Genomic DNA, 13,319 nt, shown 5'->3' with positions numbered 1-13,319 from the left:
GTCTGTGAAGTTACACAAGCCAGAGTTTGTGCGCGTGTGCATGCGGTATTGTCTTGCAATAAATGGAGCCTTTTAGCCAGGGCAAGCGAGACTGATGTAGGAATGTAGGAGATCGTATCTGGGGGAAAAATCAATATTAAGATGTACAATTGCTCCCATGGTATTGAAAGAATTAGTTGATCTACATGCCAAATGACAGCCCCCTTGATAACAGGGATTATGTGTCCTGTCTTTCTAGGCTGTGCTCTGTTGGGGCTGCTCTCTGGGTCCCTGAGGCAGAGATAATCTAATTAGTACAACAAAGACCAGGGCAATTTAAAGAAAAAGGGAGGGGGGATTGGCAAGAGGGGCTGCGGGGAGGTGGATGCCGGAGTGTAAGGGCAGAAACATACTCTGGAAAAAGTTGCAGAGGAGGGGAAACCTGGGAGCACAATGTAATCATCGGTTTGGCTCCACAAACATTAGAAGCGCAGAGCCACCAGGCTATTACCAGACAAGTCCCAAATTAGCAAGTGCTTACAGCCTTCGTTCAAACACACCCTTGGAAAAGAGGGAGCTGAGGAAAAGGCACGGTGGTGTCAGTCTGAGTGGACAGGAGGCGGCTTGAACCTGGATCTGCTCGTCCATTGCAAAGTCACGGGCACCTGCTGCAAAAGGTGCTTGCTAACTATTAAAATTAATTATTAAGTATCAGCATCGCTACTGGGCCTCATATCTAGTACGTGTTAGCAGGAAAGAGAGCTTTCTTTCCCTCCTGGGTACAACCACGAAAGGTTTTGTAGGTGCTGTGTCTGCTCCGTCAATGCATGCTGTCGGCCCCATCAGCACCAGGTTCCCCGAGAGCTGTGACCACTTTCAGTGAGACCCAGATGGATGGGGCTGGGGGAAACATCCTCAGCGGGTGCAAACTGACCCAAAGGCAGAATAAATTCCCTCTGAATAAATGATGATGGCATAGAAGAGAGTCATTGAGGCCCAGCTCTGGGCTTGTGCATGACATTTTTGTCTGACTTTCTGGCAACTTATATTAATACCTGAATATTTTCATCTTGCTTTCACTGTCAGTTTTCCCTATGCAAGATGTACACTGCAGCCTTAGGCTTTTGCAGTTCATTCCCAATCTTTTCTTAAGTGTAGATCCTGGATTTATCCTTTGCTTTATAAACATGTCCCTGAAGTTTAAATCTGAACTTAAATTCAACTTCATTTCAATACCAATTGCCTGAAGTGCTTTGGTGGTTGTGTCTAGGATTTTGGTCCAGTTCTCCCTCCAAGGCAAATATCGCAATTGCTCTACCATGCAAATGAATACAGTTTCAGGCTGTATAATCTGGTAGATTTAGGGGACTGAGTGGTGAAGGAAGGATCTTTCACATCTGGAAGTTGCCTTTTTTCTTCCAAAGGATCACGAGCACAAGGAGTTCAAGCATTTTTGCACAGCTCCCCACTGACCCTTAAGTTCATGTCATCAGACCCAATCTTGTTGTCTTGGCAAGTACTCACACAAATAAGAACATGTAACAATGGGGTCTTTCTTCTAGCAGCTTTCCTCTCCCTCTCCCCTTGTCCCTTGCTGCTTCCCTCTCCTACACTGGAGATACAAAATTTGGAGACAGCAAGGATGAGATCACTGCTTTGCAAGGAGTGACAAGAAAACTGGCTGCATGGCTCGGGGCTCTGCAGAGCCTTTTCCCAGGGAGGAGATTTGATGTTATTTCCCCATCTGCAACTGCATGGAGACATCAGCACTTTGGAGACGGTGCTTGCCAGCCGCTCTGGTAAGAGTGCAGATAAGGCGTGGAGACGAGGAGCCATCAAAACACGAATGTCTAGAACAGACTTCGCATTCCTGGCTTTGCTGTATTTGCTTACTTCAATCACATGAGCTTATAAAGTGTAATTAGCGAGGTGCGGTCTTGACCCATTTTGGGGAAGAGAGCAGTCTGATTTGGGGATGTTGTGCAGGTCCATATTTTCCTTCACTTCAGTTGTGAATACAGATGTGAATTTATAAACAGGTTTTAGATTTGCGCAATGCTTTAGAAATAAATAAAACTAAGCTATTCTGTGAGCAATTGAACTGAGGATTCCAGATTTCCTATGCATTTCAGTGTCAAGACGGCCTCAAAGCCATAACTTCAGGTTATTATTCCCCATGTGCGCTTGCTAGGGCTTTCCACATCCCAGCAAAGTGCTGTTGCATTCACCTGAGCCACCAGGTAAAAGCCCTCACCCCAGCTAGTGGCACAGACCCAAAATGGCCAAGCATCTCTTGGATTTGTGCTGTAGCCCTTCCTTCAGCAGAGACGCTGAATATGTACCCCCTCCTCCCTCCAGTCCCAGTTTTCACCAGAACTGTAGGAATTTCCTGCACTGACCGTCTGGACTGAGACGTGTTTTTGCAAGTGTGTGCTCTTTGTTTTCACTGAAATGGAATAAAAACAAACCAGCAGAAGGAAATTCAATAAAAATTGCATTTGATAGACCCAGAAAAAAAATTGATTTTTTAAAGAAAGACTACTGTTTAAAAGCCAAGATGCAGACATTCCTTACCATCCCGCTCCCATTGAAAGTTCAGATTGAAATTACCTAGGACTCAGCTCTTCATACCTGTGTGGTTCCTTTCACTTGATTAAAATCAACAACAAGAAGGCTGTCAGGGGTTTTCTCAAGCATCCTGCAAAAGGGTAGTAACTTCTTCACAGTTTACTTTCTAGTACTGTGCTTTTACGTTATGGTTCATTAAGGTTTGGAAAGCGTTGGAGCTGTTTTTTTTATTTTACTTTTGTCCACCACATGCAATAGACTGCTGCTCTCTAGCTGGGGATTCAATGTACCATCACTAAAACCCACAAAGTCACCCTGTTGTAGGATGCTATGGCATTTATATCAGTTGGAGAACCATCATCTTTTGTGCAACCACTGCAGCAAAATGTGGGCTGCTGCATATTCTAGTAAGCTTTTGTATCAGTCAAGGGCAGAAAGCTGACATTGTTCTCCCTGTAAAACCTTGCAGTTTGTTATACTTTTCTAATGAGGAGTTTTGCATTGAGTGACAATTGCTGGAACTGCTCTGGCTCACTGTAAGCAGCATGTTCCAAGTGCAGCTCCTTGGTTTGGCAGATGGTGCAATTCTTGATAGAAACCATAGCTAAGTGCCGCGTTATTTAACAATTACTTACAGTGCCCTGATCACGCAGTGCCTTGGGATATTGTGCATTCTGCCTAATTGCAGTTTAAACAAAAATGTATTGCAGTCATTATGCCATTATGTTCTGAGAGTATAAGGAATAAAACAGAGCAAATCAGATAAAGCTGGGCGAGACTTGAGCTGTCTGCATCGGAATGTTGGCAACTGGGTCTCTCACCCGTGCAGGCCACAAAGATAATTTCCTGACTACTAAGTAGTAGTTGTTTTAAAATAAAATCTATTAGCTTCTCCGCACTCAGGGGAAATGTCTATCAGCAAAACTGATTAGAGATAAGAGTAAGCAGATGTCAAAACAGAAGACCACCAAAGAACTGAGGTCCTGAAGTGAATGGGGAGAGATCCAGCAGGTAGTAAAAGTGGGGTGGATTGTTATGGCCTGATCCAGGGCCAAGGGATGGTAAGACTGGACTCTATATCTTGTATGTGAGAAAAGTCTGCCTTCCACAACCCTTTTTTCTGAGTGAATTCATGTGTGCATGAGTGTTTTGGTTTGTTTCACAAACGCTTTCTTTCACCTAATGATTGAATGGAAATTAAACTAATAGGGAGAACTAAGAGCCCTGGGAGGATGTTCCACAGAATTTCTTGCTTTTCCTGTAATCGCAGAGGAGCTGAATTCAAACAATCTCCCTCTGTAGAAAGAGCTTCTCTGTAGGACTACATTCTGTTACAGACTTCAGCTTAACTAAGTCCCCAGTTTATGGGACCACATAAGGTCTAAAATAGGAAATGATGTTTTGATGGAATTTGCATTGCAGGAGCTGATCCATGAACTTCAATATGTTCTAAGAATATGTAGGCTTTATCAATGATTTACAGGTAAAATCATGGAGATAAGTTATTTTGTGATGTCAAGTGATTTCTGTGGGGTTGGCATGACATTTTTCACCTTGTTTATCCTTAACCTCATATCAAAAGATGTAAAATCCCAGGTTTTGTGCTCACCCCCCTTCCCTTGCTTTCCTTTGCTATCTAGAGAGGACAGTCGAGCTGCCTCGGCACTGTTTTCGGAGAGATGCCACGGAAAGAGGCTTCATGCAACCTTCCCCAGCTCGCTGAATTTTGGCATCACTGTACAAGGCCTGTGTGAGAGGTATTAACTCATGCCTAACCACAGTTTTACTGCTCAGCTTTGCTTCTTGGCCAAAGATTAGATGCTGGTGGCCAGGAGGTGTGGAGAGCAGGGCACAAATCCCCTGCCCTCCCCGACAGCCTGTTGTCATGCCAGAGCACAAGGAACTCAAAAGGGAGTCTCTCCATTGCATTTTTGCTCACCTGAATCCTGAGACTCTCACATGAGGATGCAAGAGAAAGCTTTTCCAGGTGTGGAGCACTTTTGGCACCAGCTTTGACACCACACATTGCAGGTTAAGCTCTGAATTTCACACTGTCTTCCCGTTCCTACAGCTATCGAGGGTGCTCCTCTCTGAGACTCCCAGCAAAAAGCTGACATTGCTTAGGCTGGGTCCAGACTCATCTGTGCTTATTTGAAACAGAGGAGTTTTTTTTCTCTGACGCATAGAACTGCTCTGTTTCTGCTTGGGTTTCCCTGGTTATTCGTGGCAGCTCCGCATCCATACCAGGAGGCATGACCAGAGCTGGATCACAGCCCATTAGATGTGGGGCCACCCGTGATGCATGCAGCTCATGCTGCAACCCCATAGGACCTGTAGACATAAGATCTGCTGGGGGGGGGTGGGGGGTGGGAATAGAGAGAAAGATGTGTCCAAGGAAAACCAGGGGCAGGAAAGCACTGGATTAAAAATATGCTGTGTGATAAGATTGTTACAGGACTAATCCTTACACAGGCAAAGGTCACTCATGGGGATCTGTCCCATTACTATTTTGCCCGTACCTTGTAATAGCATCATCAGAGAGAGCATTATCCCTGGGCAGGGGAGTTAACGTGGTTGGCTTCCATGCCTGGTTGTTTCCACTCCTCTTTGTGCCAACATTGATTTCGTTACCTGATGTGGGGGATCAGGAGAACAGTGGGGTCAGGACCCATTGTTCATTGCCCTCACCCTACCAGGACCACTGCTTCCCCCACAAGAGACAGTAACTGAATATGCAATGGCTTTTCCCCTCAGCCGTTGCATGAAAGGAGCTGGAAAAGGCCAGACAAATCCCAGGCATATGTTCTGCCTGTTCTGACAGTAGCTTCCAGTGTCCAGCAGGAAAATCTGCCTTGTTTTGCTGAAGGCAAGTCTAGACCAAACCAGCAGATGATGATGATGATGATGATGATGATTATTATTATTATTATTATTATTTTATTATTATTACTATTATTTTAATTCTGAAATGCATGTCTTCTCTCCAGCATTGCAGCAGACTGTGACAAGGTGAACTACGGTGTTAGCCCTTCCCAACTCAGCTTGTATCTAGGTTTTGCAGCAGTCTCGCCTGCACCCATTTGAAGCTGTCAGACCCTCCCTTCAGGTCTCCAACTGCCATCCAAGAGCTGGGGTTTGGTTTCAGCATGCACATACCAGCCAGACTCCTCCAGCCTTCCCACCTCAGAGTCTGAGCGGCCACACAACCATGAGAGAAGATTTACCTGGTCTTCACAAACCCTTGTAGAAAACTGCTGTTCAGCACCCCTGTGCACCTGATGTGAAATCAGAGGGAAGCTGTTCCCAGGCACAACCTTCATCCTTGGCCATCACCATTCCTTTCAAGGAAAAATGTGAATGCCAACAAGGATGTTAAGAAAAAAAAAAAGTACAAACTACTGTTTTTTAAATTTTCTTAACGTGTTTTCTTTAAAAAATGCAGAGCTTCATCCCTACTGCTGTTAGTATGAAGAAGAGAAACTGATGAAAGCCACAGTAGATTTGCTTCATTGGATAACATAATACATCATTCAAAAGGTAAGTTGCAAACAGTGGTCCTAATCTAATAACATTAACCATAACCTCTGCTCCTCCCCCCAAATCCCAGCCACTTTGAAAAAAATCTGTCTTCTTGTCCAGTGATAAGTGATTTTTTTATTGATGTGATATATCCAATAGTGAAATGGATTTTCTTTTTTACAAGGTATGACACTTTTTGCTACGCAGTATTTCCATTACAAGAGGTTTTGATTGATTCAAGAAGAGTCCTAGATAATAGCAGACTGATCAAGAATAAATCAGCCTGAATGTTGATGTAGAGTTCCCACTGTTTCTAAGTGGGTTAATACCATTCCTACTAAGAATGTGTAATGTTTGGAAAGGTTGCTTCTAGTAAAGCAACTACAACCTTATATCATTTGCTTTCCCTCAGCTTGGCAAATACTCATATTTTTCACTTTCCCTTCAGGTAGAAATTGTCTATATGACCTGAAAAACTTTGGTCTTTTGTAATGACTAAAGTTGAAAGCAAACAAGAGTGGCCTATGCCAAATATTGATCTGATCCTCAAAAAGGCTGGCCAGCTGCAAGCTACTTTAAATGGAAGCTGTATGTGGTTCAAGCTGCCTTTTGATCAGACTGCATCACTTCCTGTCTTATTTCTGTGTTGAAAAACAGAGATCTGTCTTCCCCAGGGAAAGTTGAACTGTGTCGCCCTGCTCCGTTTTCCCCTCACTCCCTTAATTCTTCCTTATTTACCTGCTCCCACACCAGTTGCTGGATAATGAATACATTGCTTAGTCTACATTTTTTTTTTTGTGCAAGCAGAGAAAAACATGCATTTCTGGAGACAGAGCTTCTCTGACTCACACGATACAGGGTGCTTCACCCACAGATATCACCACTGTGCTGAACTGCAGCATGCCCCTTTTTTGGTGCAATGCCTGCTCCGGTGGAGCATGGGCATGGTGGGGAAGGTCTGCCAGAGCAGTCAGAGACATGGTCACAAAGACACTTATTGGAGGGGCTTGGTCATTTATAAATAGATGATGGATGTATTTTTCTGTTTCATGCTGTTGCTGGAAAGCCATGCATCTCTTTGTGAACTTTGTGAAGAAGAGTGGGCACTCTTCTCTCTGTGTTTCTGCCCAGAATGAGCGGCTATTGCTCCTCCATCACAAGTGCACTTGCTATAATATTTTTAACTTGCCTGTTGTAGAGTCAAGTCCCATGCAGACCTGTTACGCCTCTTCATGTCCAGGCATTTTAAAATATGGGATGGAAGTGGGACTTCTCCAGGCCTCTCATGCCTCATGGACACCCTATGAGGAACATGGTTTATTCCCCATTGTGCCAAAGGAGACAGACCCACCCTGAACTGGTACTGAATCGATGGACTCTGCTTCAGGCGTGCTCATCACCTCTGTGTTTTGGTGGAACAATCCTTGGTGCAAGCAGCTCATTGATGATTGAACTGGAATTGGTGCGTGCAGCACAGAGCCAAGCTCGACTCTGCCTCCAGCTCTTCACTGTCAGCCAACCTTGCCGTGACCACAGGCTGGGACCAGTACCAGTCCAGAATTGCTTGTCTTAATTGCAGCTATTTTAGTGTAGACTACAGCTTCCGTGGGAGTAAATTGTCAGGATTTGGGAAATGCCAAACAGAATCAACTGAAAAAGTAAAAATCTTTTTGTTGGCATCCCTACACCACGATTTTGATGTTTGAGAAGCCTTTTCCTCTCACTTACACCCAAAGACAGTCGATGCATTAAAAGCACAGCTTTGCTCCAAAACAGTCATTTCTGGATTTGCATAGTACTTTATTATTTTTAAGAGAAACTGGCTTACTTCCAAATTAATACACCACAGGTTGAATGAGCTAAATTTAAATACCAAAGTAGTTTGAATGGATATTTAACATTAACAGCAATCTCATTTATTTTAGTTAGCATTTTCACCTATTTTTTCAAAGTTAAGCTAGATCTACTGCGTAAGAATGAGTGTTTCATTAATTCTTATAAGAGTTATAAGAAGCATATGTTTTAAAGCTCTACTTTGTAACATAGCAAAGTATATTTTAGACATATTTATTTACATAATAGCCACATTAAAAGAAATTTTCATATGGAAAAATGTAGCAATACCAAGCAACGGTTCCCACAATGTTTAAAAAAAATATATTAATGATATGGAGTGAAAAGAAACAGGAAAAATCTTAAAAATGAAATGAGAGGATGTGATTTTTTTGAAGTGTTCAAAGTGAGCACATTTCCACTCCTATCACAAAGCCAGTGAAAGCAAAGCAGTTTACAGCAAACTAAGAGAAATCATGAAAAAAAAAGTCCTTTGAAAGAATTGAAATATCTCACTTGGAAATGAGATTTTCATCTTGAAAAGGTGAGAAATGTTGGTTTTGGCATTGCTGTTCTGATCGGTTTTGGATCAACTAACATTTTGTTAAGTGCAGTATGCAATATATATAAAATATGTAAAATAAATTATCTTACTATAATATATCAATAACTGAAAAACGTATTAATTTAAATGTTTTGACAATGTCAACACAAGAGTTGACACAAAATGGCCAAACTTCTTCCGATGAACGATTTTGTGAAATATTTACATTTTGACAAAAAAACCACACTTTTCTATGGAAAAATCAACAACAAAATAAAACACAACAACCCCCCCAAAAAACAACTCACCAACCTCTCCAGCATTTTATCAGCTCAGTTACCCTAAGTATCATTGAAAAGTGTTGCAGCTAATAAACATACTACATCAGCACATCATTCTACTAGAATTAAAGAGCAGCTACTGTAACCTCCACTTGTCTAGGAAAATTTAGAAGAAATCAACAAAACAATTTGTTTTTACAAGCTCTATGAGCTTAGAAACTGTAAGTCTGGCCTTACCAAGAATTTGAATTATCATCTAAAATAATTTATACAAGATGCACTGAAGAGAGCTTATGTATATAAAAGGTGTTATTTTTTGCTCTGCTTTGACTGACATACTGTTGCTTCTGTAAGCATGCCTATTAAATAATTGAGGCTATTTTCATAATCTAAGATTTTCATTGAGGATGTGGCTTTTTTGCATCAGGTACATTTTTTTGAGGTGAGTACAAGTGATTCATTTTTTCTGTGAATGCTGGGAGAACTTCACTAAGATCAACAGGAATTTTGCTTTCAAAAAACCTACAAGATTGGACTGCTTATGTCCAAGACCTGATGGACCTATTACAGAGCCTGAACCCATTAGGCTTGAAAACCACTAAGTGTGAGCCAAAACCCAAATAGATTGGCAACTATATCAGGAAAGCAACAAAATCCTCACTGCCCTGTTATTCCAGGGGTTTATTTCCTCGTGAAGTAACAATGCTTTTGACATGTCCCTGCAGAAAGTTGTGTAACATCCTGCTCCATGAAGGCATGCATTCCTGGAAGAGCGGAGGTCCTGAGAATGTCAAAAGCTCTTGAAAACAGGTCCAGCTTCCACTTTGCCAGACACTATGGCAAAGACTACTCTGGGAGCTAATTTTGGATAATGAGCAATCAGCAGGGGCAGAACATCCTGTAAGTATCTACAGCTGAACCCTCTTAAACAAGATTGGGATCACCCAAAGCTTTTCTCATGGGTGTTAATATAGTGATTAAAGTTCACAAGAGGCTCGTGGTTTTATTTTTGTCTTGTCACATGCAATGGCAACTAGGCAGGAAAGTCTTAATGCATTGATGTTGAGGGTCATATGTGCAGAATGCAAGATATGTTTATGTTGCAATAACTGCTATATAAATTTAGTCATGGCTGTTGTATAAATTCAGTTGGGCAAAGATATGGCAGCATACCAAGAAATATTATTTGGATAAACTTACTTTCATTGGAACATCTGTTTTAGCTTGCCAGAATGCCTTGAAGTACTAGTTGTATCTAAAACAGATATTTTCATGGATATTTGTAACCTGCGAATGTGTACTCTATCACTGTGAGAGATGCCTCTTCTGAGTCAGCAATGGCTACTGATAGCATTGTATACTGGCAGATTCTGTCATCTTTAGTTTTGTATGCTTTTCCCCACAAAAGCCAATCTGAGACTTCCTACACATATTTTTTTTATGCAACTTTTTGCGGGTAAGATGGGAGCGGCAGGAATCACCAACGTTTGGAAGGTTATCTACTCAATAAAATATGTAGGGGTGTTTCTTCTGCTTTCTGTTTCTATTCTTTCTCACCTTTGTATTTAAAAGACTGTCTTGAACAGATAGGATCCTAAGTGAATCTTATCAAGGTCAGAGCTTGCTGTTCTGGCATAGATTTGAATACGAGACTTTGTAGATATCTGATTCCCAAACATCTTTGGAAGCCATGTTTACCACCACTACTTTGCCTGTAATTGTGGTCAAATTTCTGCTTCCTTTGTTTCATTTCCATTTTTAGGAGAGGCATCCAATTTAGTTTAATCTAATCAAAAGCTAATTTAATTTATTCTAATCTAAATTTAAAAGGGTTGTGTGAACAATTTTTTTGTTTTGGAATTTGTGTTTTTGGCTACTGAGCCAAACGCTGAGAACAACTTAAGTTTTATCGTGATGGATTTAAATATTTCCATTTTTCTCTCTTAAAACTGTTACTTGCTTTAGAAGAAATTAGTGTTTTTTTTTTTTTTCCAGTCCGAAGAAAATGAAATCTCACGTTAATGGTAGTTTTAATCTCAAGACCTGCTACGATGGTCACCATAAGCAGAAGTCATTCAGGCATGTAGAGAATTGCCCCAGCTACAGGGCTATGGCATAATTGGGGAAAGTTTTCTCTGATTCTGCCTCTTGGTTATGTTCCACTATTTTTAAAGCTTCTAGTTTTTTTCCAGAACTGGCACTCACCTACACATAGAGTAGTTTAGGAGAGGCTTTCATTTGTTGCCTGTCTCATTCATATAACCATATACCATAGAACTACAGTATACAGGACGGAAAGCAACTGCAGAAACTACCAAAAGATAACCTCTGCCTACATCAGCCTATAATTTGGTGATTTGAACTTAAATCACTCAAATGTGCTCAAGTAACAGGATAGATACAAAAGAGTGTTTTCTTTAAAACCACTTAGTAAACTTATGGGAATAAATTCTTTGCACACATTGCTGGCTACACACAGCTTTGAGATTACAAGCTGTGATTCAGTTGCTCAGCAATAGACATCTACATGCTCACATATATCCCCAGTGCACCATACCTGGGTCTCCTATATATTTATATCATATCTACTAGCCTTGTCCTGATGTCCCATGTGCCCTGGGACGTGTTAGTTGGATGCCTATGCAAGGGAAATTGATCTCAGCCACTTCTGTCCATTTAGTCTTGAAAACTATCTCCATGTTTGAATGCTGATGAGCATTAGGGCTTGACAGCCTTGTTCTCTTTCTCATTGTTTTATCACGAGCAATACAACAACCAAATATTTGTCTAAACTATTTTTACTACTATTTGTATGTGTGCAGAATATAAATAAAGGGTTGAGACTACATAATTTGAGGCAGAACTGCAAGAAAACGCAAACTAGAAAGAATTTGTTATGCAGTTTGTCCCAAACTAGTTTACAGTTGTAAATACATAGATTTTATATACTAACTGCTGAAATTCTTTGTGTAAATATAGGGTGATGTGACAGAGAAGAAAAGCAAAAAAGAAACTCAGTTTCATAAATAGTTTCAGCAGATGTAGATGTTCTTGAAGAACTGCTGAGACAGTTCTCATGCTCAAATCTGGGCTGGATCATAGGGATATATGTGATCATGTTCACCTGGGTGTTTGATAGGCTTGAACATGCTATTATAATCAGAGAGAAGAGGAAGCAAGGGGGAGAACACTATTTGTTTATCACAAAAGCAGAGGCAAACATTTATGACATTTCAGCTCAAATGCTGAACTTTTGTCTGCCTAGACGATTTGGTAGTAAAACTTCAGGACAGGGTCCAAGTCTCTCCTATTTTGTACCTGCAGTGCCAATCCTTCTCTTAGCTCACAGGTGATCTAAGCTGTAAAGGTTACACACACAATTGGGGCGTTGCAGGGTGAGATTTTAAATTTTTAAATCTGTGAAAGCTGGTGAATGCAACAGCAGGTGGCTATTGATGTCAGGGTGGCAGTAATTATTTGTTGGAGTGGTAGTCCTGTACAGGGATAGCTATCCGTAGCTATCTGGACACACAAGGAACTGCCTTCAGTCTCTCTTTGGTCCATGGATGCACCCCACTCTGTCACCACTTGTTTTATCTATTTTTTTTTTTTTTTAAATCCAAACTGAGCATAACCACTCTATTTAAAAGATGCTTTCAATGTTGTTCAACATTTCCTTGCACCTCAACTCAGTTGCCTTTGTCTTCTTGCTGCTCTATGTCAAAGACCAAACATAGAATTATAGAATATCCTGAGTTGGAAGGGACCCATAAGGATCATCAAGTCCAACTCCTGAAACAACAATGATAAAAGGACAGGTTTGGTCCATTTCAAAGTTGGATTAACTTCTGATTAACTTCTGGTGTAAATGAGCAGGATCTTGCATGTTATGTTCAGTGTGAGCAAGGTGACTGCATCTGGTGCCTCTCATCATTATTCTCAGTGCTGCATCATACTCAGTGAGGTAAGATGCCACCTGTCACACAGGAGGTGGCACTCTCCTGATCTAATCCACATGCAATGGAGAGAGGTTATGTGTTAGTATGTGCTGGGCACCAACTGGCTGGAAGGCAACTCCATAGAGAAGGACCATGGTTCCTGGTAGACAACAAGCTGGTGATGAAGCAGCAAAGCACCCTCATTGCAAAGAAGGCCAATAGCATTCAGGGCTCCATTAAGAGGAGTGTTGCGAGCAGGTCAAGGGAGGTGATCCTTCCCCTCTGCTCAGCACTAGTGAGGCCACACCTGGAGTGCTTGGTCCAGTTCTGAGCTCCCCAGTACAAGAGGGACACGGGCATACTGGAGAGAGTCCAGCAAAGGACCACAGAGATGATGAAGGGACTGGAGCATCTCTCCTATAAGGAAAGGCTGTGAGTGCTGAGAACTGGCACACGTTGCCCAGTGATGTTGTGGGGTCTCCATCCTTGGAGATCTTCAAAATCTAAATGACCACAGTCCTGGGCAATCTGTCTTAGGCAACCCTGCTTGATTTGTGGTAGCAGATTCGGTGATGTCAAAAGGTCCCTTCCGACCTCAGTGTTTCTTTGATTCTGTGATACGGTCATGCTTTGTACTCTGTAGCTCTAAATGGAATA

The 13,319-nt window shown here is 41.6% G+C and overlaps 1 protein-coding gene and 1 long non-coding RNA gene across 3 annotated transcripts in view; one reads left to right on the top strand and one right to left on the bottom strand.

The window, feature by feature from the left end:
- Positions 1-10,592, top strand: part of LOC308191041 — a 39,016-nt gene extending 28,424 nt beyond the window's left edge. Inside the window, exons 5-7 of the long non-coding RNA XR_013947668.1 lie at positions 4,188-4,304; positions 5,535-6,084; positions 7,265-10,592. This is a non-coding gene — a long non-coding RNA (uncharacterized lncRNA). The remainder of the gene's footprint in view (positions 1-4,187; positions 4,305-5,534; positions 6,085-7,264) is intronic.
- The window catches only part of SEPTIN7 (septin 7), a 594,594-nt gene that overhangs the window by 234,333 nt on the left and 346,942 nt on the right, over positions 1-13,319 (bottom strand). The gene's annotated exons all lie outside the window — the stretch shown is intronic.

This window comes from Anser brachyrhynchus, assembly GCF_964034855.1.
Source record: "Anser brachyrhynchus genome assembly, chromosome: 2".
In the NCBI taxonomy this organism is placed as follows: domain Eukaryota; kingdom Metazoa; phylum Chordata; class Aves; order Anseriformes; family Anatidae; genus Anser; species Anser brachyrhynchus.
The sequence above is the reverse complement of the archived record's forward strand: the minus strand, read 5'-3'. Positions and strand labels throughout refer to the sequence as shown.